General features: G+C 37.4%; 1 long non-coding RNA gene across 1 annotated transcript in view; it reads left to right on the top strand.

Moving 5' to 3' along the window:
- Positions 1–24,559, top strand: part of LOC118149487 (uncharacterized) — a 44,377-nt gene that overhangs the window by 2,111 nt on the left and 17,707 nt on the right. The window contains exons 2-3 of the long non-coding RNA XR_004736982.3: positions 4,842–4,922; positions 8,568–8,712. This is a non-coding gene — a long non-coding RNA (uncharacterized LOC118149487). The remainder of the gene's footprint in view (positions 1–4,841; positions 4,923–8,567; positions 8,713–24,559) is intronic.

The raw sequence follows: 24,559 nt of genomic DNA, 5'->3' as shown, positions 1-24,559 counted from the left end.
ATTTTGTCAAAAGTTCCAAAAGGCAATGGGCCAATACATATGTATTAGGTATATAGCTCAATATTCTATATAATTGAGATATGGATTCTCTCACTTCAACAATTTATAGTTTAATAGAGGAAAGAGGGATAGCATCCTGAGACAACTGAAAAGGATAGTACACTATGACTGTGCATATATTTAATTGCAAAATGATGTATTTACATAGAATTAAAGTTAGTTTTTGATTTCCTGTTTAACTTCTTATTTCTGTGATGTTTGGAATGGCTGGTTATCAGAGTAATTTTGGGTGAATCATAGCCAACTTCTCAATAAGTAACTCAACAGACAACAATAAATGAAATCCACAGAAGTCAAAAGTCAAGAGGGTCCCTTGCAATGATTGTCTTCTCATTCAGCAGAGCAGGTCACACTCAGCAAGAAGAGTCATGTAAACCTGTGTGTTAGTTCAGTTCTTTCAGGTTGCAAAATAAGAGAGATGTTAGGTCACCCAACAAGAAAAAGCCTTGAGATAAGTTCTTTGTTTCTTTATAAAGAAAGAAAATAAACAACAGGACGTTTTCTCAGAAGCTCATTCCAGTACAATATGGTTCATGTAGTCCTTTTCTCTTGTGCCTCCTCTGTAAGAGGAGTTTTTTCCTTCCTTCTCCTGCTGCACACGTGTGGACACTCTGCTTCTTTTGCTCCTATCATCATCATCAGCTGCCTATGGTTTCCTCATTTTTTCCTTATTTTAGTATTGACTTTCTGCTAACTTGTGGGTTGTGCTCATGCCTTCTGTCAGCTTCTGAATGGCTTCTTTTTATCATTTTTTTCTGTCTCTTCCTTCCAACAACCCTCTGTCTGATGACTCTGTTAGTGTCAAACAGGATTTGATTGAGTCAAAATATAGCATGCTCCTAGGTCACTTATCACCAGATAAGCTTCAGGTGGACTACTTTGCTGACCTTAGATCAGGTGTCCTTTCCTAGTTCATTTACTTCCAAGGCATTAGGGCTACATAGTTCAGTGGGTGGAGACATGGATATCAGGAAACTCTCGGAAGTGAGTTATGGCCGTGGTAGCCATTTGAGGATCCTCAGGAAGGGTCAGAATATTTACAGGCATATTTCATGGTGTTCCCAAGGGGCTGCATAGATTAAGTACTGTACAAGAAATAAATGAATGTTTTTGCCTTAGGTTCTCTAAGCAACGGGAACTGTAAGTGATAGGAACTGTGCCATGTGTATAGATTTTTATTATTTTTAATTTTTATTATTTATTTATTTTGAGTTGGAGGCTCACTCTGTCACCCAGGCTGGAGTGCAGGGGTGCAATCTTGGCTCACTGCAACTTCTGCCTCCCGGGTTCAAGCGATTCTCCTGCCTCCCGGGTTCAAGCGATTCTCCTGCCTCAGTCTCCTGAGTAGCTGGGATTACAGGCCTGCACCACCATGCCCAGCTAATTTTTGTATTTTTAGTAGAGAGGGCGTTTCACCATGTGAATAATTATTAATTAATTAATTATTTTACAGTTCTGCAGGTCAGAAGCCGTCCATGGGTATCAGTGGATAGAAATCTAATTGTCAGCAGGGCTGCATTCTTGTATGGAGGCTCTAGGGGAAATTCTGTTTCCAGGATCAGTTCCTTGTCATTGGAGGATTGAGGACCTGTTTCCTTGTTCTTTGTCAGCTGAGGGTTATTTCCAGTGTCTAGAGGCTGCCTGTATTCCTTGGCTTGTGGTCTCTTTCTCCATCTTCAAAGGTAGCAACAGTGGGTCAAGTTTCTCTCAAGCTCCAGATTTCTCCTGCTGCTGCTGCTTCGCTCTTCCTGTCTCTCTGACTGAACCTTTGCCTTTTTCTTCAGTCTTAAGGACTCATGTAATTAGAGTGGGCCTACAAAGATATTCCAGGATAATCTCCCATTCTTCAAGCAGTAATCACATCTGCAAAGTCCTCCTTGCCATGAAAGGTAATGTAAGTCATAGGTTCTGGGGACTGGGATATGGAGATCTTTGGGAGGAGGAGGTGACATTATTCTGCCTACTACACCATTTTTTGACGTGTGCTTGTCTTGACCATGGCAAATATCAGCTCTTCAGAATCTGTCTCAGTTTTCACATCCTTGTGGAGCATTCCCCAAATATACTTGGCAATGTTGATCATTTCTTCCATTAACTTTCTATGGCACTTATTGGTTCTGCCCCATTTTGTCACATAATCTTGAGTACTCTTGATGGTTTTTGCTAATCTGAGTATATATTTTGTCATTCTGTCATTTCCTCCATAAGATTGTGAGTTTCTGAGGAGATGCATGCATCTTTCCTATTTCTCACAGCATTTACCAACTGCTGTGTACATTCAGGCTGTTCAATACGATTTAAAATATTATATAGGGGCAGTCTTTGGGGGAAGGAAATGTAGTTGAGGTTCTGTCCTAGGATGATAATCACTTCATTGATCTGCTTATCTCTCAAACAGAACTGCCAAAGGATTCTTTTAATTTGTTTTTGAATTCCACCTTTCCACTCTGGCAGTCAAAATTGATTAGAATTTAAGTCATTCCAGCAAAATATTTCAGACTTAGTAAAATCCCTGCCCTTGGATTCTATTTTTTATTTTATTTTTTTAAAATAAAAGATATCTTAAATGGACAATTCAGGTAAGGTTAGGATTCAGAAACCCTCTTGGACAAAGATTACATAACATATCATAATTACAGTAAATTCAAGTCTTCTGTAAAAGTAAGAAAATAGAACCATAGGAAGTTCAGAGTCAAGCTTGATGCCTAGATTCTATTACTTCTCTTCTAAAGTCCAAAGAGAATGTCTATAAAGACAAGTCCAGAGGTAAAAATCTATGTTTTATCAAAGGGCTGGAGGGTAGTCTATTAATGTTTCTAGGACTGTCCATTGAGAAAGGATCCTGGGACCGTGCAATCCTGGCGTATCCACTCACTTGTGGATGGAAAGCCGGAGGAGGATGAGCATGGCAACGCAGGTCTCTCTTCACTTACACTCTGCAGGAGGAAGCCAGGGTTCCTCCCAGACGTTGAAGGCAGGCAGTCTATGGTTAGTGAGTGGCCAAGGAGTCTGTCTTGATGTAAACAGCTCACTGGCTAAGTGGCCCAGTCTCTTTAGTCGTTACGTGATTTTAAAACTAAGAGAAGATGTTCTTCCTCTCAAAAAAGAATGGAAAACGAAGAGAGAGACTGAATGTTTTATTCCCACAGCTATTCCGGAAATGTAACAAAACTCCCCTCTCCTGTGTGAACACATGAGGGTGAGGTTAAACACTAACTCATCTCCTTCCCTTAGAAATTAACCTTTACTGGGAGCCCATTATGTATCAATCAACAAATTCGGCTTTCTCACATATTTTCTCATCTTCACAAAAATCTTGTGGGCAGATATCACCGGCACATGTTTTGATGTTGAGAGGCCTTTACCTCTCTACTCCCTCTCATCACCCCTCAGAAGAGGTCCTCTAACATAGCTTAAGGATACAAGGGGCCATTGGATTAGGTGTGGGGGTTTTGTTGAGAGAATAACAGGAGTTAAATGATGTCTTCCATGTGCAGTTCCTTTTTTGTGTCTGAAGTTCCTTTTACTTTGTTTTTTGGGAACCTCTTTAACCACAGAATTCTTCTCCTTTAAAACCTCTTTTCAATGTAGCAGGACATTGTAAGAGATAATTTTCTCTCCCCAATGTCTTTTTAAAAACTTTTTAATTTTAGGTTTACAGAAAAGTGGCAAAAATAGTATCTAGTTTACACGTGCCTTTCACCAAGCTTCTCCTGATGTTAACAGCATACCAAACCAAAGTATAATGATCAAAACCAATGGTCAAAGCTAAGAAATTTACATTGGTACAATTCCATTAACTCAGCTACAGACTTTGTTCAAATTTCACTCGTTTTCTTTTTTCCTTTTCCCTAATGTCCTTTTTTTGTTTGATTCTATCCAAGATGTCCCTTGAATTTAGTCTTATCTCTTTAGTCTTCCCCAACTGTGATAGTTCCATATTCTTGCTGTGTCTCATGATCTTGATACTTTTGATGAGTACCACTTAGTTATTTTTGTAGACTGTCTCTCAATTTGGGCTTGTCTTGTGTTTTCCCATGATGAGATTGAAGCCGTGCATTTTTTATGCAAATGCTGGTGAGAATATCATATGTGATTCTGTGTCCTCCTCAGCACATCATATCAGGGAGTGAGATGTCCTATTATTGGTAATGTTAATTTAGATCACTTGGGTGTTATCTGCTGGATTTCAGCTGTAAAGTTATTTTTCATATTAAATGAATGGTGGGGGAGATGCTTTAAAAGTACACGAACATCTTATTTTTCCTTGAGATTTTGCCCACTAATTTTAGCATCCATTCATAGAACTTTCTGTAACCGCTATCACTGTGGTGCTTGCTTAACAGTGATTTTTATTTACCTCTCTTCTTTTACATTTATGAATTGGAATTCTTTTGTAAAGATGTCCCATATCTCCAATTTGTGTATTTATTCAACTGTTTATTTGTATTCATAGGGACTCATTTATTTTATGACTTATAATCCAATAGTATCATTATTACTATTTGCTCAAATTGTTCCAGTGATGGCCATTGGAGTTTCTTCAGCTGACTCTCTCTGGCTTGTCTCATAGTACTTCACACACCTGGTGGGGGCAGGAGGGAAGATAGCTTTTTGTTATGGGCTGAATGGGCAGTTCTTCTAAAAAAAATTCATATGTTGAAGTCTTAACTCCTATTACCTCGAAATGTGACTCTTTTTTGAAATGCAGACTTTATAGGGGTGATTAAAGTGAGGTCATTAGGATGGACCCTAATCTGATGTAACTTTTGTTCTTGTAGGAAGAGAAGTTTAGACACAGACCTGAACAAAAGGAAGATGATGTGAAGATAGAGGGAGAAGATGGCCATCTAGAGGCCAAGGTGAGAGACTTGGAAAAAGAGATCCACCCCCATGGTCTTCAGAAGGAACCAATCCAACTGATGCCTTGATTTTGGTCTTTAGCCTCTAGAACTGTGAGAAAATAAAATTCTGTTGTTAATCTAGTCTGTGGTACTTTGTTAGGGCAGTCCTAGCAAAGTAATGCACTTGTCTAAAGAAAATATTACTTTCATTAAGATACCAGCCTTAGTGATTAATTAGTGATCAGAATTTCTTTGCAAATGCCACTCCTGAGAGAGAGATTTTAGACCAGTTTGAACGTGCTCTGAGTCTCAATACTGCTGCCACTGTCAGCCACTACACGAGTAGCAGAACTGCTATCTTCAAACCACCTCCTTGGGAATGCTAGAAATGTGACTTTATTTCTCTATAATTCTATTTCATCTCTCTCCTGGGCCTCATTTCTGCTCAGTGGCAGAACATTTACCCATTTTATTCTAGTTTTGATTAAAAGCCCCATTCTGGGGCTTTTTTCTTCTCTCCCAGGGAAAGAAGTTTTGTGGGGCCTGAGAGCATGGCTTGGGGACAACTGTGGGGCAGCACACCTGTTGAGGAGTACAATCCATAGTTGTGTTCTCTGCTGAGGTGGCATGTCACCACTGGAGTCTGGTGGCAGGGCCCAACCCTTTCCACTTCTATGTCCACCTGTCACAATGGCAAGACTTGTTCAGGATCTGCTGGATAGCTCTATCTCTCCTCAGCCTTCTTCCATGGCCCTTTGCAGATGCCCTCCAAATGTGTTCTTCTGTGATGCTACGTTGCTGCTGGAGAACCAGGAAGGCTTCCTTAGAACTTCTCTGCCCTAGATGCCCCATGCAGCCACTTCTACTACACTGCCATAGGTCCAGGGACTGTATCAGATTCCCTCATGCATTGCTTCAGCTTCTGTCAGCCTCACCCATCTTCTGTTCCCTCCTTTGCTCTAATGACAAGCTTTGCAGGTCTCTGACTGAGTCCCCAAAGGTGATTGACCTAGTACCTGTGCCTGCCCGGGGCCTCTCTGATGACATGAAAATGTGGAGTTCTACTTGGTTCCATAAATTTACAACTTGGTAGAACTGGGTAGTTAGTGCTCCCTGCAGTAAGGCTTTGATCAGTATAATACAGGAACTGATGGGTAATGGATGTATTTGTTTTCCATTTTCCTCCCTCTACTCTCCCTGACAGGTAGTCTTGAGATTCATTTCATACAGCTTCTCAGAGACTGATTCCGAAAGATGCAGCAATTCATCATGTTTTACTGTGGCCAGCTTGACAATGCATCACAATTTTCTTCCCTGCCTCACTCCCCAACCCCTCATTCTTGCTTCTGTACACTCCCTAAAAAGTAGATGCAAGTAGACCTTCTTAAGGCTCAGCTTTTTCCCCTTCCTCTTTTTTCAAGCTAAGACAAGGAGTTTGCCTGTCCTTACAGCCTCCAGTTGGAAATGAACCTAGTACTCCTTAGCTCTTCGAGTGCCAGAATTATATGTAGAGAAGAATTTTTACATTGTTACCCATGCCCTAACACCTGATCCTTGGTAGGAGATTGAGGGTTCAGTCTTTAAAGGTGAGGTTCCCCCCAAAATCATTACATATGAAACTTCCTTACCATTTCCAGTATCACATTCCACTTATGTATGTTTCCATAATCTATTTAACCACTGATGGGTACCTTTCTCTATTGCAAACAGTATGGCAGCGAATATCCTCGAACAGTTGTACGTTTGATAGACGTTTTCCAACCAATCTTCATATTGTCCATACTATCTCCCACTTTCTCTATACTCCCATCAGCAACATGTGAAGATGGCTTGTTCCCTATAATTTCACCAATGTGGAGAACTGTAAAGCTTTTTGATATTTGCCAGTTTGATGAAGAATGGCATTTAATTTTAATTTTAATTTTCTCTTTTGTCTGCTTAAGATGGGGCATCTTCTCCTGCTTTTAAGAACTGTTTATAGTTTTTGTAGCTTACATGTTCCTATTCTTTGTACATTCTTTTCTTGGATTGCCTGTGTTATTGATTCTTCTGAGGTCATTAAAAAGATAATTATCCCTTTTTCTATGATAGGAATTTCAAATACCTTTTCCTGTTATTTTCAATTTGTATTTTGACTTTGATTATGGTGGATTTTACTGTATGGAATTTTAATTTTGTTCTTATTAATTTATTGATAGTTTGATTTATTGATATTAAAATATCAGTGAAAATCAGCTGTAAATAATAGCAAAATACGTTTTTTTTTCCCTTTTCTTCACTACCAGAACTGGAAGCAAGAGGCAGTATCACTTTTTCTTACAGACTTTACCTTGCATAATTCTTTGCAGAATTTTTTCAGAGTGGATTTGAAGTGATGTCTATTGAGTTTTAATAAAATAGAAACTCTCTATTGTCCCAATTTACAGACCTACTGATATCTTGTATATTCCTTCAAAACTTTGGACAAGTTTTCTAAAAAAGAAAGAAGCAAAATGAACACTGTGGAAAAGTTCCTTGACCAATGTTTTAGTACAACCGTTTCACTGTTAATAACTGCTATATGCCTCTTTATTGCCCAAGCAAAAACGCAAGAGTAATATAGAGGAAAAAGGTGATTTTTGCTTTTATTTCTTGACAAACATCAATGAAATAGAAAGGAATATTATCTAGAACATGTTTTAACATTTGTAACACGTTTTCAAAGTGTTGCTTGTGACACATTTTCAAAACTTCTGGTATATAATGCTACTGGCAATAGAATTATCTTACAAAAGGAATTTCATTTCTAAATGTTGCAAAATTGCCTCCCTTCCTACTAGCAAAAATTTAAATAATCTGACAAGGCCATTTAATTAATTGGACGCATGCTGTCTTGCTTACCTAAAGTGACCTCTTCTGTGTTGATGACATTGTTTGTTGTTGTGGACCAAGGATAGTCTTAAGATATCTGAGCCTGTGGGTTCATTATTGTCAGTAAGCCTGGCTTAACATCAGCTATATTAAAGCTAAATTTATAATCTTGGTTAGAAATTTCTCCAAATTTAAATGAATGCACCCCTACAGCCATCCTTTAACAGAATTTAGCAAAATAACTAGAGAAAAAAAGTCCATTTGGCAGTACAGCAGATCAATTGGGAGACTAACGAATCTCCTCTGAACACATTTAAATCAAGCTGGTCCAACCTGCAGCCCATGGGCCACATGCAGCCCAGGATAGCTTTGAATGTGGCCTTCAAAATCATAAACTTTCTTAAAACATTACGAGATTTTTTTTGCAATTTTTTTTTTTTTGTGTGTGTGTATCAGCTATTGTTAGTGCTGGTGTATTTTATGTGTGGCCCAAGACAGTTCTTCTTCCATTGTGGGCCAGGCAAGCCAAGAGATTGGACATGCTGAATTTTAAACTCATACATTGTTCATTATTTGCTCTTTGTTGGAGACCCTTGAACTCTTCTGAAGATCAACTGGATTTCTTAATGAAGCTGCAGGAGCTGCCTACCTAAGGAGACCAGGAGGGGGTCGATAGAAACTGCTTGTTTATTTTCCTTTACAAATATTTGTTCTCACGTAATTTTGTTTTCTGCTCCTTAATGGCATTTTTTGTGTGTACCTGTGTTTGTGCGTGAGACATTCTTTAATCCAAATACTTTTCCTTCTCATAAGACTTATACAAAATAAACATCCATCAAGGTCACGAAAGACAAGGTAACATTAAGAGAGTATGAAAGGATTGGAGGCAACTGAAGAGAAATCACTCCTGAATGCAATATGGACCCTGGAGCAGATAAAGGACATTACTGAAAAACTGGTGAGTTTGTCATGAAGTCTGTAGCTTACTTAGCAATGCCATCCCAAAGTTACTCTCCTATTCATTTTCCTCTCAGTTTTAATGAGGTATAATAGGTGTACTGAAAACTGTGCATACTTAATGTATACAATTTACTTATGTGCATACACTCATGTTACCATTACCATAATCCAGGTAATAAATTTATCACCTCCAAAAGTTTCCTTGTAACTCCCCACTTTTTTTTTTTTTTTTTTGGTAAGAACACTTAACTTGAGATTTATTCTCTTGATGAATTTTTAGGTACACAATATATATATATTTTTAACAGAGTTTCAATCTTGTTGCTCAGGCTGGAGTGCAATCGCACAATCTCAGTTCACTGCAGCCTTGCTTCCTGGGTCCAGGTGATTCTCCTGCCTCAGCCTCCCAAGTAGCTAGGATTACAGGCATGTGCCACCACCTCTGGGTAATTTTGTATTTTCAGCAGTGATGGGGTTTCTCCATGTTGGTCAGGCTGGTCTTGAACTCCTGACGTCAGGTACCCTGCTAGACTTCCCTAAGTGCTGGGATTACAGGCATGAGCCACCGCATCTTATTTTTAACCCTATGTTGTACAGCAGGTTCCTGGAACTTACTCATCTTGTATAACTGTAACTTTATAGCTATTGAACAACAACTTGACATATTTCCCTCTTCCTATCCCCTGGTAACCAGTATTCTATTGTTTACTTCTATGCCTTTGACTATTTTAGATGCCTCATGTAAGAGCAATCATGTAGTATTTGTTCTTCTGTGAGTGACTTCTTCCATTGATGTCATCCAGGCCCATCCATGTTGTCACAAATGGTAGGATTCCCTTCTGTTTTAAGGCTAATATTCCATTGAATGTATATGTCACAGTTTCTTTATCCATTTATCTGTCAGTGGACACTTGGGATTTTTCTATTGCTTTGGCTATTGCGAATAATGCTGCAGTGAACATGGGAGTACAGGTATCTCTTCAAGATTTTACCTCCCATTTTCTTGGATGTATACCCAAAAGTGACATTGCTGGACCATGTGGTAGTTCTATTTTTAATTTCTTGAGGAACTGCCATACTGTCTTCCATGGCTGCACCATTTGACATTCCCACCAACAGCGTGCAGTGGTTCCATTTGTTTTTTACAGTCTCACCAATGTTTGTTATCTTTCATTTTTTTTAATAATAGCCATTCTAACAGATGTGTGGTAATATCTTATGTATTTTTTGTTCTGTAAGTTATTGGAGTACAAATGGTATTTCTTTACATGAGTAAGTTCTTTAGTGGTGACTTGTGAGATTTTGGTGCATCCATCACCTGGGCAGTGTACACGGCACGATATTTGTAGTCTTCTATCCTTCACCCAACTGTCACTCTTCCTTCCAAGTCCCCAAAGTCCATTGCATCATTCTTATGCCTTTGCGTCCTCATAGCTCAGCTCCCACATATCAGTGAGAACATATGATGTTTTGTTTTCCATCCCCGAGTTACTTCATTTAGAATAATAGTCTCCAATCTCATACAGGTCAATGCAAATGCTGTTAATTCATTCCTTTTTATGGCTGCATAGTATTCCATCATGTGTATATGTGTGTGTGTGTATATATGTATATATACTTATTTCACTGATGTATATATTAGGTATATATTAATATATAATATATTACATAAATATACACATATATTTATATATAGGTGATATATATATATGTATTAATGTATATATTATATGTATACATTATGTTTGTATATATTATTCTACTAATATGTATATATATGCTTTTTCTACTAATGCATATATAATGTGGTGTGGATATATATATATCACAGTTTCTTTATCCACTTGTTGATTGATGGGCATTTGGGTTAGCTCCATAATTTTGCAATTGTAAAGTGTGCTGCTATAAATGTGTGTGCAAGTATCTTTTTTGAACAATGACTTCTTTTCCTCTGGGTGGATACCCAGTAGTGGGATTGCTGGATCAAATGATAGTTCTTTCAGTTCTTTAAGGAGTCTACACTGTTTTCCATAGTGGCTGTATTAGTTTATATTCATACCAACAATGTTGAAGTATTCCTTGTTCATGCATCCATGCCTCCTGCATCTACAGTTTTTTGATTTTTTGAATATGGCCATTCTTGCAGGAATGAGGTGGTATTGCATTGTGGTTTTCACTTGCATTTTTTTTTTTTTTGAGATGGAGTTTTGCTCTTGTGACCCAGGCTGGAGTGCAATGGCGCAATCTCGGCTCACTGCAACCTCTGCCTCCTGGGGTTAGGCAATTCTCCTGCCTCAGCCTCCCGAGTAGCTGGGATTACAGGCACACGCCATGCCCAGCTAATTTTTTTGTATTTTTAGTAGAGACGGGGTCTCACCATGTTGACCAAGATGGTCTCGAGCTCTTGACCTCATGATCCACCTGCCTCAGCCTCCCAAAGTGGCATTTTTTTGATCACTAGTGATGTTAAGCACTTTTTATATGCTTGTTGGCCAATTGTATATCTTCTTTTGTGAATTGTCTATTCATGTCCTTAGCCCACTTTTTGATGAAATTGTTTTTTTTCTTACTGATTTGTTTGAGTTCATTGTAGATTCTGGATATTCCTTTGTCAGATATATAGATTGTGAAGATTTTTCCTATCTGTGGGTTATCTGTTTACTCTGCTGGCTGTTCCTTTTGCCGTGCAAAAGCTCTTTAGTTTAATTAGGCACCAGCTACTTATCTTTGTTTTTATTGCATTATGCTTTTGAGTTTTGTTGGTCATGAAATCCTTGCCTAAGCCAATGTCTGGAAGGGTTTCTCTAATGTTATCTTCTAGAATTTTTATGGTTTCAGGTCTTAGGTGTAAGTCCTTAATTCACCTTGAGTTGATTTTTGTGTAAGGTGAGAGACGAAGATCCAGTTTCATTCTCCGACATGTGGCTAGCCAATTATCCCAGCACCATTTGTTGAAAAGGTGCTTTCACCACTTTATGATTTTGTTTGCTTTGTTGAAGATCAGCTGGCTGTAAGTATTTGCGTTTATTTCTGGGTTCTCTACTCGGTTCCATTGGTCTATGTGCCGATTTTTGTACCAGTGCCATGCTGTTTTGGTGACTATGGCCTTATAGCTTAGTTTGAAATCAGGTAGTGTGACGGCTTCAGATTTGTTCTTTTTGCCCAGTCTTGCTTTGGCTATGTGGGCTTGCTTTTGGTTCCATATGAATTTTAGAATTGTTTTTTTCTAATTCTGTAAAGAATGATGGTGGTATTTGATAGGGATTGCATTGAATTTGTAGATTGCTTTTGGCAGTATGGTCATTTTCACAATATTGATTCTACCCATCAATGAGCATGGGATGTGTTTCCATTTGTTTGTGTCATCTGTGATTTCTTTCAGCAGTATTTTGTAGTTTTCTTCATAAAGGTCTTTCACTCTCGGTTAAGTAAATTCCTAAGTATTTTATCTTTTTTGCAGATGTTGTAAAAGGCATTGAGTTCTTGATTTGATTCTGCGCTTGGTTGCTGTTGGTGTGTGGAAGAGCTACTGATTTGTGTACATCAATCTTGTATAGAAGAGATATTGATTTGAATACCAAAAACTTTGCTGAATTATTTTTTATCAGTTCTAGGAGCTTTCTGGAGGAGTTCTGAGGGTTTTCAAGGTAAACAATCATAATCAGCAAATAGTGACAGGTTGACTTCCTGTTTACTGATTTGGATGCCCTTTATTTCTTTCTCTTGTCTGATTGTTCTGGCTAGGACTTCCAATACTATGTGGAAGAGGTGTGGTGAGAGTGGGCATCCTTGTTTTGTTCCAGTTCTCAGAGGGAATGCTTTCAACTTTTCCCCATTCAGTATTATGTTGGTGGTGGGTTTTCCATAGATGGCTTTTATTACATTAAGGTATGTCCCTTTTATGCCGATTTTGTTGAGAGTTATAATCATAAAGGGATCTGGATTTTGTCAAATGCCTTTTCTGCCTTTGTTGAAATGATCAGGTGATTTTTGTTTTTAATTCTGTTTATGTAGTGTGTGACATTTATTGATTTGCAGATGTTAAACCATCCCTAGATCCCTTGTATGAAGCGCACCTGATAATGGGGGATTATTTTTTTGATATGTTGTTGGATTTGGTTGACAAGTATTTTGTTAAGAATTTTAGCATTTATGGTCATCAAGAATACCAATCTGTAGTTTTATTTTGTGGTTATATCCTTTCCTGGTTTTGGTATTAGGGTGGTGCTGGCTTCATAGAATGAGTTAAGAAGGGTTCCTTCTTTCTCCATCTTATGGAATAGTGTCAAAATGATTGGTACCAATTCTTCTTTGAATGTCTGGAAGAATACTGGTGTGAATCCCTCTGGTCCTGGACTTTTTTCTGTTGGTAATTTTTAAATTACCATCTCAATCTCACTGCTTGTTATTGGTCTGTTCAGGGTATCTAATGCTTCCTGATGTAAGCTAGGAGGGTTGTATTTTTATTTTTTTGAGATGATGTCTTGCTGTTGCCCAGGCTGGAGTGCAGTGGCGTGATCTCTGGCTCCCAAGTTCAAGCTATTCTCCTGTCTCAGCCTCTGGAGTAGCTGGGATTACAGGTGTGCATTACCACACCTGGCTAATTTTTGTGTGTTTAGTAGAGACTGGGACTTGCAATGTTGGCCAGGCTGGTCTTGAACTCCCAACCTCAGTTGATCTCCCCTCCTTGGCCTCCCAGTGTGCTGGAATTACAGGCGTGAGCCACTGTGCCTCGCCTAGGGTGTATTTTTCTGGGAATTTATCCATCTTTTCCAGGTTTTCTAGTTTATGTGCATAAAGGTCCTCATAGTAGCCTTAAATGATCTTTTGAAAAGTAAAATAAAATGGATAAAATTTTATCTATTTAAAATGTTATTTTATCTATTTAAAATAAATAATAAATAGATAAAATTTCATTTTATCTGTTCTCCAATTTTTAAATTTTTATTTATATATTTTTTTTACTTGTAGAGACAGGGTTTCACCGTTTTGCTCAAGCTGGTCTTGAATTGCTGAGCTCAAGTGATCTGCCTGCATAGGCTTCCCAAAGTGTTGGGTGGCATGAGCCACCACAACCAGCCTGTATTTTTTAAAAGAATGTACATTATTCATTTTGAGGTATTGTATTCTCTTGTAAATATAAATTAGGACATGTTAGCTGATGATGGTGGTCTAAATCTTTTATCCTCTGATTTTTTGGTTTATCTTTTCTATCAATTACTGAGGAAGGGATGGATATTAACTTCTCCAGTTGTGATTATAGATACTTCAATTTCTTCTCTGATTTCTGACAGTTTTTACTGCATAATTAGATACATACTTATTTATGAGTGATTTGGATTCTTGATAAATTGACCATATTATCATGACGAAATGTCTGTCTTTAGCTCAGATTATACTGTTTATCTTAGAGGGCTTTGTTTTATACTAATCCACTAATACTAGTTTTCTATGCTTTAGTGCTTGCATGGTATATGTTTTGTCATCCTTCTACTTTCAATCAGGCTATATATTTTTATTTTGAGTGTATTACTTGTAAGCAGTTAATGATTGAGGCTTCTTTTTGTCTAGTTTCACAATCTCTGCTTTTTACATGACATGTGTAATCCATTTACAGTTAATATATTATTGATACTTGGTTTTAAGTATAACATCTTGTTATTGATTTTCTATTCGTCTCATCTCTTTTTCCTCTATTTCTTTGTTTCTGCCTTCTTTTGGCTGAATAAAAAATGTTGTAATATTCCACTTTGTTTCTTCTATTGACTTTTAAAATGTTATTTAACGTGTATTTTAGTATTTGCTATAGAGGTTACTACATGAGCTTTGAACTTATTATAGTTCTATGCTAAAGAAATATTTACTTTTACAACAAGGATCTTACAACACTTGAATGGAATCTTGCAACCCTTTGTCTTCAGTGGGGTTTGGGATCTGTGTACTCCTGAACCTCCTTGTATGCTTTATAGCTTTGCTACCAGATTTCTGGGTTTGTAGGGGAGTGGAGGAGGAATTCTCTTTGCTCTACAAGTTACTTCCAGGTTTCTGTGCTGATGATACTTCCCTTTTGCTCTACTGATGTCCCTAGGCTTTGGAGAGCTTTCGTAGTATACTTACTAAAAGCCTGATGAGCTTTGGAAAGATTTTTCTCAATGCTTGCTCTGTCCTCTGCCTTTGGTGGCTTCTCCTTTGCACATGGGGAAAAATTTGTATGTTTATCCAGCCCATTCAGCCTCTTAATGGGAGAGATATTCTTGTCTCACTTTCTGCATTCTGACAGGAGAAAGTCCCTTTACATGTCAACTTTTGCCATCTAAGATCTAAAAAAAACTTAATGACAAAATTTCACATAAACTCCAGATTTCTGGTTTTCTCTGAAAATCCAGATAAATCTTATATTAAAGGGTCTATGTTTCTTTTAAATAAAAATGGGCTGAAACTAGGTAGTGATTCTCTTGACATGACAAATTATGTACTCTTAGCTTGCACAATCCCCTTCACTTTGTATTTATTCACTACCTGAGTCAAACATCTTTCTGCCTGGACTCTGAGGCAATGTAAATTGGAATCCCTGCTTAAGTCTTATAATTATTTCTTTAATCAGTATTACAAAATAGCTGCACTTTAGGCATGATAAATTGATACCAGTTTAGCACTTTCCAACCTTTTATTTTTGAAATATCTGCTGCTTTAAAGGGAATGTGTAAAAGACATAGTAATTATTAATTCCCTTCCATTTCCTAAGTCCTCTCCATTTTTAAGTTATATAATCAGAACTCAGTTTTTGTGAGCTCTAATTCTTTGAAGATATCTTTTGATTTCTGTGCAGTGCTGCATATTTTGTGTGATCATTTGCAGTGTGTATCATTTGTAAAAGCACAATACTAAGCATTTTTCTATTATCATCAATATCCCTGGAATTTGAAATACGGTTGATAAATATTTTCTAGATTTATACTAGAAAAAATATGCTTTTCCATGTGTTCTTAGTTTGTTTGGGCTGCTATAACAAAACATCATAAGCTTGGTTAGCCTAAATAAAAAACATTTATTTCTCACAGTTCTGGAGGCTGGGAAGTTCAAGATCAAGGAATCTGCAGATTTGGTGTATGCTGAAGGCCTGTATCCTAGTTCATAGATGGCTGTCTTTTTGTGTAACCTCACATTGAGCCCTCCTCAATCTTTTTTATAAGGGCACTAATCCCATTTGTAAGGGATCATGCTCTTGATCTAATCACCTTTCAAAGGCTACACCTCATAGTAGCATCGCCCTGTAGGTTAGGATTTCAACATATGTATACTGGAGCTGGAGGGGATACAATTTTTTAGTCAATGGCACCATGTTAATATATGGGTCTTTAAAAAACCTTATCTTCTGGGAAAATCAACCAATGATTGTTTTAACTTAGTTACCATGAAGCTCAAAGTTAAATTTAGAATTTAGTTATAATATCATACTATTTGTTTTAGGTAATTTCTCTGAATTGGTTAGAATAATTAGGAAAAGAACTAATCAAAACATTTTCATGGATGCCCATATGAGGCCCAATTTAACTGAACAAACAACACTAAATTCTTAAATTAGAGGGGAGTGATGTAATTTACCTACTCCATGCCCTTGGATCCAAAATGGAATATTCTGAGCTCAGGATTCTTCTTTGGGGATGGGCAGGAAGGAAACCCTCCAGGATCATGGCTTGACTCAGTTTCCTGTTAAAAGCGGGAACTGACAGACCTCAAAACATCATTTGAATATAAATAAGAAATTCACAGTAGTCTCAGTCCCCTGGAGGGTTTGGTATTCAGTGAATTCATGCTCTGCTCTGAACCTCTTTCTTGCTCCCACCTGAGTTCTGGTTATCATCACAGATACATCTGAGTTTATCATTCCTCCACTTCCCTCTATGCTCTTAAATCGGAAAAGGGGCTTTCTTCTTATTGATATATTTACTTTAGCATTATTGGCCAAGGATCTTTGCAAAGTAGTCATGGCTTAGTTACTAAGTCTTCTTAGGATACAGTACTTAGTTAATACCAGCAATCAAAAACAATTGTGTGGTTATATCTCATGATCAGTACAAAACTTTCATTCATTGATTGAAAGTAATGCGTTCAAATTTTTTCCAAAAGTTAGATAATAATGAAAATGTTATTTAGAAATTTCCTGCAGAGCCTGATTCCTGCTTCTTTTTTTTCCTCTTGCTAAAGGTGATCATCGTAAACAGAACTTAAAACAATTGTCCACTCACAGGTACTTTGCTTACTTATTTAACTTCTCTTTCTAATTACTAATTTTGCTTTTTAAATTATGATTTTCTTATTATGTGTTGAACATTATAAATTGCCTAGCACATTTTTCTTTAAAATAGGAGGGCTATACAAAAAATAAATATATAGCAATCTGAAACATTGAACAAATTGTGGTAAGCCATTTTTATAATTCTTTCCATAAGAAGGGTGTGGAACTGTCACAAGGCAGAAGCAAGGTCATTCTCCCAACATTGCCAAATTATATAGTCTTTCTACAGAGGAACAAGAAGCATTGTGGAGGGACATAATAAATACACAAACATGTGATACCATCTCTAGTCTAACAACTTCTAAATTAGAATCTCCTGCCAACACTTCTCCCTAACTAACTCCATCTTGTATACTCAACTGCTTACACAATGTTCTCACTTACATATCTAATTGTTATTTGAGCTGGGTATGGTGGCTCATGCTGTAATCCCAGCACTTTGGAAGGCTGAGGTGGACAGATCACCTGAGGTCAGAAGTTCAAGACCAGCCTGGCCAACATGGTGAAACCCTGTCTCTACTAAAATACAAAAATTAGCCAGGTGTGATGGCAATCCCACCTTCTTGGGAGGCTGAGGCACAAGAATCACTTGAACCTGGGAGGTAGAGATTGCATGACTGCACTCCAACCTGGGCAAGAGAATGAGACTCTGTCTCAAAAATAAATAAATAAATAAATTAAATGGTATCTGAAAATTAACATGTTCCAAGATGATTCCTGAACTTTCTCACCATACCTAATCTTCTCATGTGTTTCTCTCAGTAAATAGCCACTTCATTATTCTAATTCCTCTGACAAAACATTTTAAAACTATATTTAATTCTTCTTTTTTACTCATATTCCACATCTGATTCATAATAAGTCTTGTTGGCCATGTCTACAAAAAGAAAATCCTAAATCTGACCCCATGTAAGCAGCTTTACCAGTACCACCCTGGTCCAAGTCACTGTCATTTCCCACCTGGATTATTGTAACACCTGCTCCTGACCTGTTCTGTTCAGTATATTCCTAACAAGTCAAAGATATTATTAAGATATAGGTCAGATCTTGTCAGTCCTCTTCTCCATTTCTCTGCTCCAAACTCTTCAGGAGCTTCCTTTCTGTCCGACTCAAAGTAACAGCAAGAGACTTTGCAACAGCCCGTGGCATTTCCATGATTTGGCTGCCCATTCCCTCCCTGACCTTCTACTACTCTCCCCGTGTATCACTCTACCCCAGCCATACTCTCCTCCTTACCATTCCCTGACCACACAGGCGTGCTCACACCTCAGGGCCTTTGCACAAGCTCTTCCTTCTTTTTGTCTGGAACACTTACTTTATCTGGGTATCATCATGTGTCACGCCCTCACTTCTTCAGTCTCTTGTCCACATCATCTTCTCATGGAAAATTGTTCTGGCCAGTCTAACATTGCAACCCTCCCCAGGTTCCTCTATTCTACTTCATTTTATTTTTTTCTCCTTAGCTCTTATCATCATTCACAAATTGTGTTAATTCCTCAGACTGTCATAAAAATGTACCACGAACTAGGTAGTCGAAAACAACAGAGATTGATTCTTTCATAGCTCAAGAGGCCAGAACTCTGAAATCAAGATGTCAATAGGATTGGGTCCTTCTGGAGGCTCTCAGCCAGAACCTATTCCATGCTTCTCCCCTGCCTTCTGGTGGCAGCAGCAATCCTTGGTGTTCTTTGATTTAGGGCTGCACCACTCCAATTTTTGCCTCCATCATTGTGTGGTCTTCTTCCTGTGTTTCTGTATCTTTATGTCCACGTTTCTTTCTTCTTATAAGAATGCTAATCATGTTGGATTGAGGCCCACCATCATCCAGCATGACCTCTTTTTAACTTGATGAAATCTGCAAAGATAGTATTTCCAAATAATGCCACCTTCACAGGTTCCAGGTAGATGTGAAATTTTGAGGGAACTATTCAACTTAAAACATGAATTATTAATTTTATTTATTGTCTATCTCTGTCTCCAAAGTATAAATTCACGAGAACTTTGCTCATTACTGCCTCCCTGTGTAGCATTAGTCTGTAACACTTAGTAGGGTTTAATAATGCTTAAGTAAATAATCCCTATGGTTGATCAGGCTATATTTTATTTAGATGGCAGATGCTCAGATAATATTTCAGATGGTGACTATCATGTTACAAAGGTAGACCATTTTTCTAAGAAGTATAGGCTAAGGGCTAAAAATCTAGCCATAATATTTTATTCTTTGACCTTTCTCCCCGGATCTACTCACAGGCTTTGGACTAGCCTCTAAGTACCTTTGAAACTCTATAAAAGTAAGTAATATCTGTGGTAAAAGACTCTGAGCTCCCTGGATAAAAGCCTCATCTCCATAAAGAAACTGTTCTTTTAAGCCTTCTCCAATGTCATTTGATAATAGAGGGCACTTTAAAACTTTTGATGTGTTTCTGCCTTCTCTAAATTCCCTGGATACTAGAAAATCAAATAAGGCAGTCCAAGAAAAATATTTCCAAACAAAGCAAATAAAAGCCCCCAACATACTTTTGATGTTAAAGCAAAGCTGTACTCACATTTAATACCCATGTGTACACTTGGGAGCAGATGAGTCAACAGCAGCTAAGTTAACAGATGAAATATGCAGCCTCCTATCTCAATATGAACCTTTCCCATTCAAAGAATGTAATTCCAAAACATGTATTTTTCTCTCAACTAATGGAAAATACATTATTTAATTAGCAAAAGTTGGTGTCATTGTTTTGAATATTAAATGGTGCTTTTCACTTTGTAAAATAAGCTCTTAATTTTACCACTTGGTATTATTATTAGATCATCATTTGACTAGGGTAAGAGGAGCATCTTGTTACTGATGTTCAATCTTACTCTATACAAGTTGATTATTTAGTTGCTGAAGTTGTGGATTATTGGCCTGAATGAAGCTTCCTGCCAGGTTTTCACATGTTCTTTTATTATAGCCATGGATAGCGTGGGATGCTGTATTATTCAGCGTTCTCCACAGGGACAGAACTAATAGGATATATATATGTGTAAATGTGTATATATATACACATATACATATATATACAATAGGATATATATATGTATATGTGTATATATATAAATATACACTTACATTTATGTATATACATATGTATATATAATATATATACATATGTTGTTATATACATATATAATATATATACATAAATATATATGTATATATATACGCACATATATAAATATATACCCCCTTTAAATATATATACATATATAAACCCCTCTTTAAATATATATACATATATTTTAATAAACCCCCCTTTTATATATATATATACATAATATATATAAACCCTGCTTTATATATATATGTATAAACCCCCCTTTATGTATGTATGTATAATACATATATATGTAAATAATACATATATATGTACACGTATTATCATAATACATATATATGTACATTGCATAAGAATACATAATACATATAACATAATACATAATACATATAATACATAATGTATACATAACCCCCCTTTATATATATGTATATATATATATAATACACATATATCAAGGGGGGTTTAATATATACATATATATACATTTGTGTGTATATATATATAATGTATATGCATATATATAAAGGGGGTTTATTAAAATATATGTATATGTATATATATTTAAAGGGGGTATATATTCTTATATGTATGTCTATATATTATATGTGTATATATATATATATACACATATATATTTATATACCTAAATATATATGTATATATAATACTCATAAATATATATAATATACATACATATATATTTATGTATATACATAATATATACATATGTTATATATACATATATGTATATATATTTATGTATATTCATATATGTATATATATTTATAAATATACACATATGTGTATATGTATAAAAGGGTTTTTTATATATACATATGCATATATAAACACATATGTATATGTATATATATGGGGGTTTATTATATATAAACATATGTATTATATATAATATATAATTGTTTATTATATATACATGTGTGTGTATATATATATATATATATATTTAAAGGGGGGTTTATTAAGTAGTATTAACTCACATGATCACAAGGTTCCACAGTAGGCTGTCTGCAAGCTAAGGAGCAAGGAGAGTCAGTCCAAGTCCCAAAGCTAAAGAACTTGGAGTCTCATGTTCAAGGGCAGATATCCTCCAGCATAGGAGAAAGGTGTAGGCTGTGAGGTTAAGCCAGTCTGGCCTTTTCACATTTTTCTGCCTGTTTTATATTCACTGGCAGCTGATTAGGTGGTGTCCACTGAGATTAAGGGTGTGTCTTCCTTCCCCAGCCCACTGACTCAAATGTTAATCTCCTTTGGAAACACCCTCACAGACACACCCAGGATCAATACTTTGCATTTTTGAATCCAATCAAGTTGACACTCAGTATTAACAATCGCAGATTCCCTGCCAGTGAGGAGCTCTGCTGGAGAGTAAATGTTTTTCCACAGAGAGAGACTATAATGGGTGGAATCATATGTTCCCTTCTCACTACTCCCAAATTCATAAATTGAAGTTCAAATCTCCATACCTCAGAATGGAACTTTATTTGGAAATAGTGTCTTGGCATTTGTAGTTATTTAAGTTAAGATGTCATTAAGGTGGGCCTTAATGTCAATATTACTTGTGTCCTTATAAAGAAAGGGGTTTTGGACATAGAGATATGCAAACAGGGAGACACCATGTGAAAATGAAGATGGGGTCAGAGCAATGCTTCTACAAGTCAAGGAACACCAAACCTTGCCAGCAAACCAGCAGAAGCCAGGGGAACAGATTCTCACAGCCTTCAGAGGGAACTGATGCTGCTGACACCTTCCAGTCTCCAGAACTGTGTAGCAATACATTTCTGTTGTTTAATTGATTCAGTTTTTGGTACTTTATTATGGCAGCCTTAGCAACCTAATACAGAGACCTTGCCAGCTACATCAGAACTAGATGGAGACAGAATATCACCTTGAAATTGCTGAACATGGTGTCCTATTATAGGGTGCTTATGAACTTTTCTGGAAAAGTCACTGTGAAAGGATTGGGAGTGAAGGGTGAAGAGCCATGAGCATAATTTTTGAGAGCAGTTTTGATGGTGTAGGCAATGCTTCCTCTCGCAGAAAGCCATGGTTCTTCCAAGGAGTCTGGTGTGACACGGCTTCCCAGCAGTCTCATGCCACCCTCTGGTAACACCCCATGACCTGTGCATTTCTGATGTGCTTTGCTTCCTAGCAGTCCAGTTCACAGCAGGCCAAATCCAGAAATCAAACTTTTATCTTTCATGTAATTCAACCTTTTCTCTTTTCCCTGGGCTCTGTGGTCAGCAGTAGGAAAAGGTCCAGTGATTTGTTCTTTTACTCTTCTTCCTCCACCTTCCCCACTCTCCAAGGTCAGTTCAAACATTCAGAAGAAGGAACAGAGAAGAAGAGGAGGAAGGTCTTTCTCTTCAGCTACTCCTGCTTATTATAGTTCTCTTGCCTTTAAATGCCAGATGTCCAACTGCAAATTCTTGACTCTTGAGGCTCTTGTGGATTCCTTCGGACCTCCCCTTGGGCCCTCTGCATTGTGCCATTCCCAGGCTTGGTCATCGCTCTTGCAGGCTTCTTAATATGCCCCCAGATCTTGACTCTTGTGCCCTACTCAGGTTCTTTCTACAGGGAAGTCCTAGTCTTACTTTGTGGGCTGAATTGTGTGCCCTCCACCCCCCACCCAAATTCTTATTTTAAAGTCCTAATTTCTAGTACCTCCAAATGTGATTATATTTAGAGATAGGGTCATTCCAAGACATGATTAATCTAAAATGAGGTCACTAGGGTAGGCCCCAATCCAATATGACTGGTGTCCTTATAAGAAGGGGAGATCATGATGCAGACATGCAGAGGGAAGCCCATTTGAAGACAGGGAGTTGACTATCAAGAAGCCAGGGAGAGTGGCCTCAGAATAAACAACACTGCTAACATCATGATTTTGAACATGTAGCCTTCAGGATTATGAGAAAATAAATTTCTATTATTTAAGCTACCCAATCTATGGCGCTTTGTTATGGCAACCCTAGCAGACTAATACACCCCGGAAGCACTTGGGTGAGACCTTTTCAAGATGGCCCTAGCCTGTCTATTTTCATGGTGTCTATTTGGTTGACAGGAAGACTCCTGCCTCCCTTCCCCTCCATAGTCCTACCCCTTTTCTCTTTTTCCATGCCCTGCAATTTCTGGAAACCCCACCTAACTCTTCTTAGAATTATCTATTTCAGCTAATATGCAACCAAGGATGTGTTGTTAGATCTTCCTTTTGCAAAACCCAAAGCTCTATGATTGGTTCTCTTGGAATCTTCCTCACTGAGCTGAGAAATGGAGACACAAGAACCTACAGAAAGGGAAGAAAGAATATCACAGCACTCTTTCTGTCTATGAGTTCTCTGTAAAGACCCTCCTGTCTTCATTCATTTAGTTGTCAAATATCTGTTGACTCTCAGGCCATGTTCTAGATACAGCCATGAACAAAACAAAGTTCTTGCTCTCTTATATTCTAAAGGTCACAAAATAATTAACAAATAAACAAAATATGTAATATGTTAAGTGCTAAGTACAATATAAACAGCATGTGGCAGGGGTTGATAGTTCTATTTTATATAAGAAAATTTTTATAGAGGAGGGAAAGACTTTCTGACTTGCTGCAGGGGCATATGTCTGCAAGCTTATAGGAGCTGAAAGTAAAGTAGTGAGCCTCTTTGAAAGAAGAACTATCCACGCAAAGTGAATGGTAAGACCCAGAGGATCCAGAAGTCAGAGTATGGTTGGCTTATTCATGGAAGAGGAAGGACAGCAGTGTGCCTGCAACTTAGTGATCACGGGAAGGTTGGTAGGAGGTACATTGCAAAATGTGGGTGTGGACACAGATCAGGAAAGGCCTTACTGACAATTGCAAGGACTTTGAGTTTACTCCAGGGGAATTGGGAAGCATTGAATTATTTTGAGCACAAAAGTGACATGATGTGATGAATTTTAGTAGGGATTACTCTGGCTGCAAGTGAAGAATAAATTGTACAGAGGCATGGGAGGGAAGCAGGGACACCAGTGTGACAAGAGTCTGCGAGGTGCCAACTCCATGCCCCTTCTCCTTTCTTACTTAGAGATTCCTGATTTTAATGAGGTGCTGATGTGCTTAGTTAAAAAATGCCTCCATTTCTCCATCTTCCCTGCATGCAGGGAGGCCTTGTGAGTATAATAATTCTGGCCAATGATATGCAATCAGAAGTTGTTGTGAGGGGTTTCCAGGGATGCTACTTAAAAAGAGTGCTGCCTCTGCTAGAGTATGCCATCTGCCCATTGTCTTTCCCTCTTTCCTGCCTTAAGGATGGGAATGATGGCTAGATCTGAAGGAGACATTATTAGGAAAATACAGTTTAAAAGCACAATGATATCCTGTTACACCTGTCAGAATGGCTAACATTTAAGAAAAATGACAATGTTAAGTGCTGATGAGGATGGGAGGCAACAGGAACTCTCATGCA

The sequence above is a fragment of the Callithrix jacchus genome, chromosome 19, assembly GCF_049354715.1.
Source record: "Callithrix jacchus isolate 240 chromosome 19, calJac240_pri, whole genome shotgun sequence".
In the NCBI taxonomy this organism is placed as follows: Eukaryota; Metazoa; Chordata; class Mammalia; order Primates; family Cebidae; genus Callithrix; species Callithrix jacchus.
This window is presented reverse-complemented; position numbering and strand designations above follow the sequence as displayed.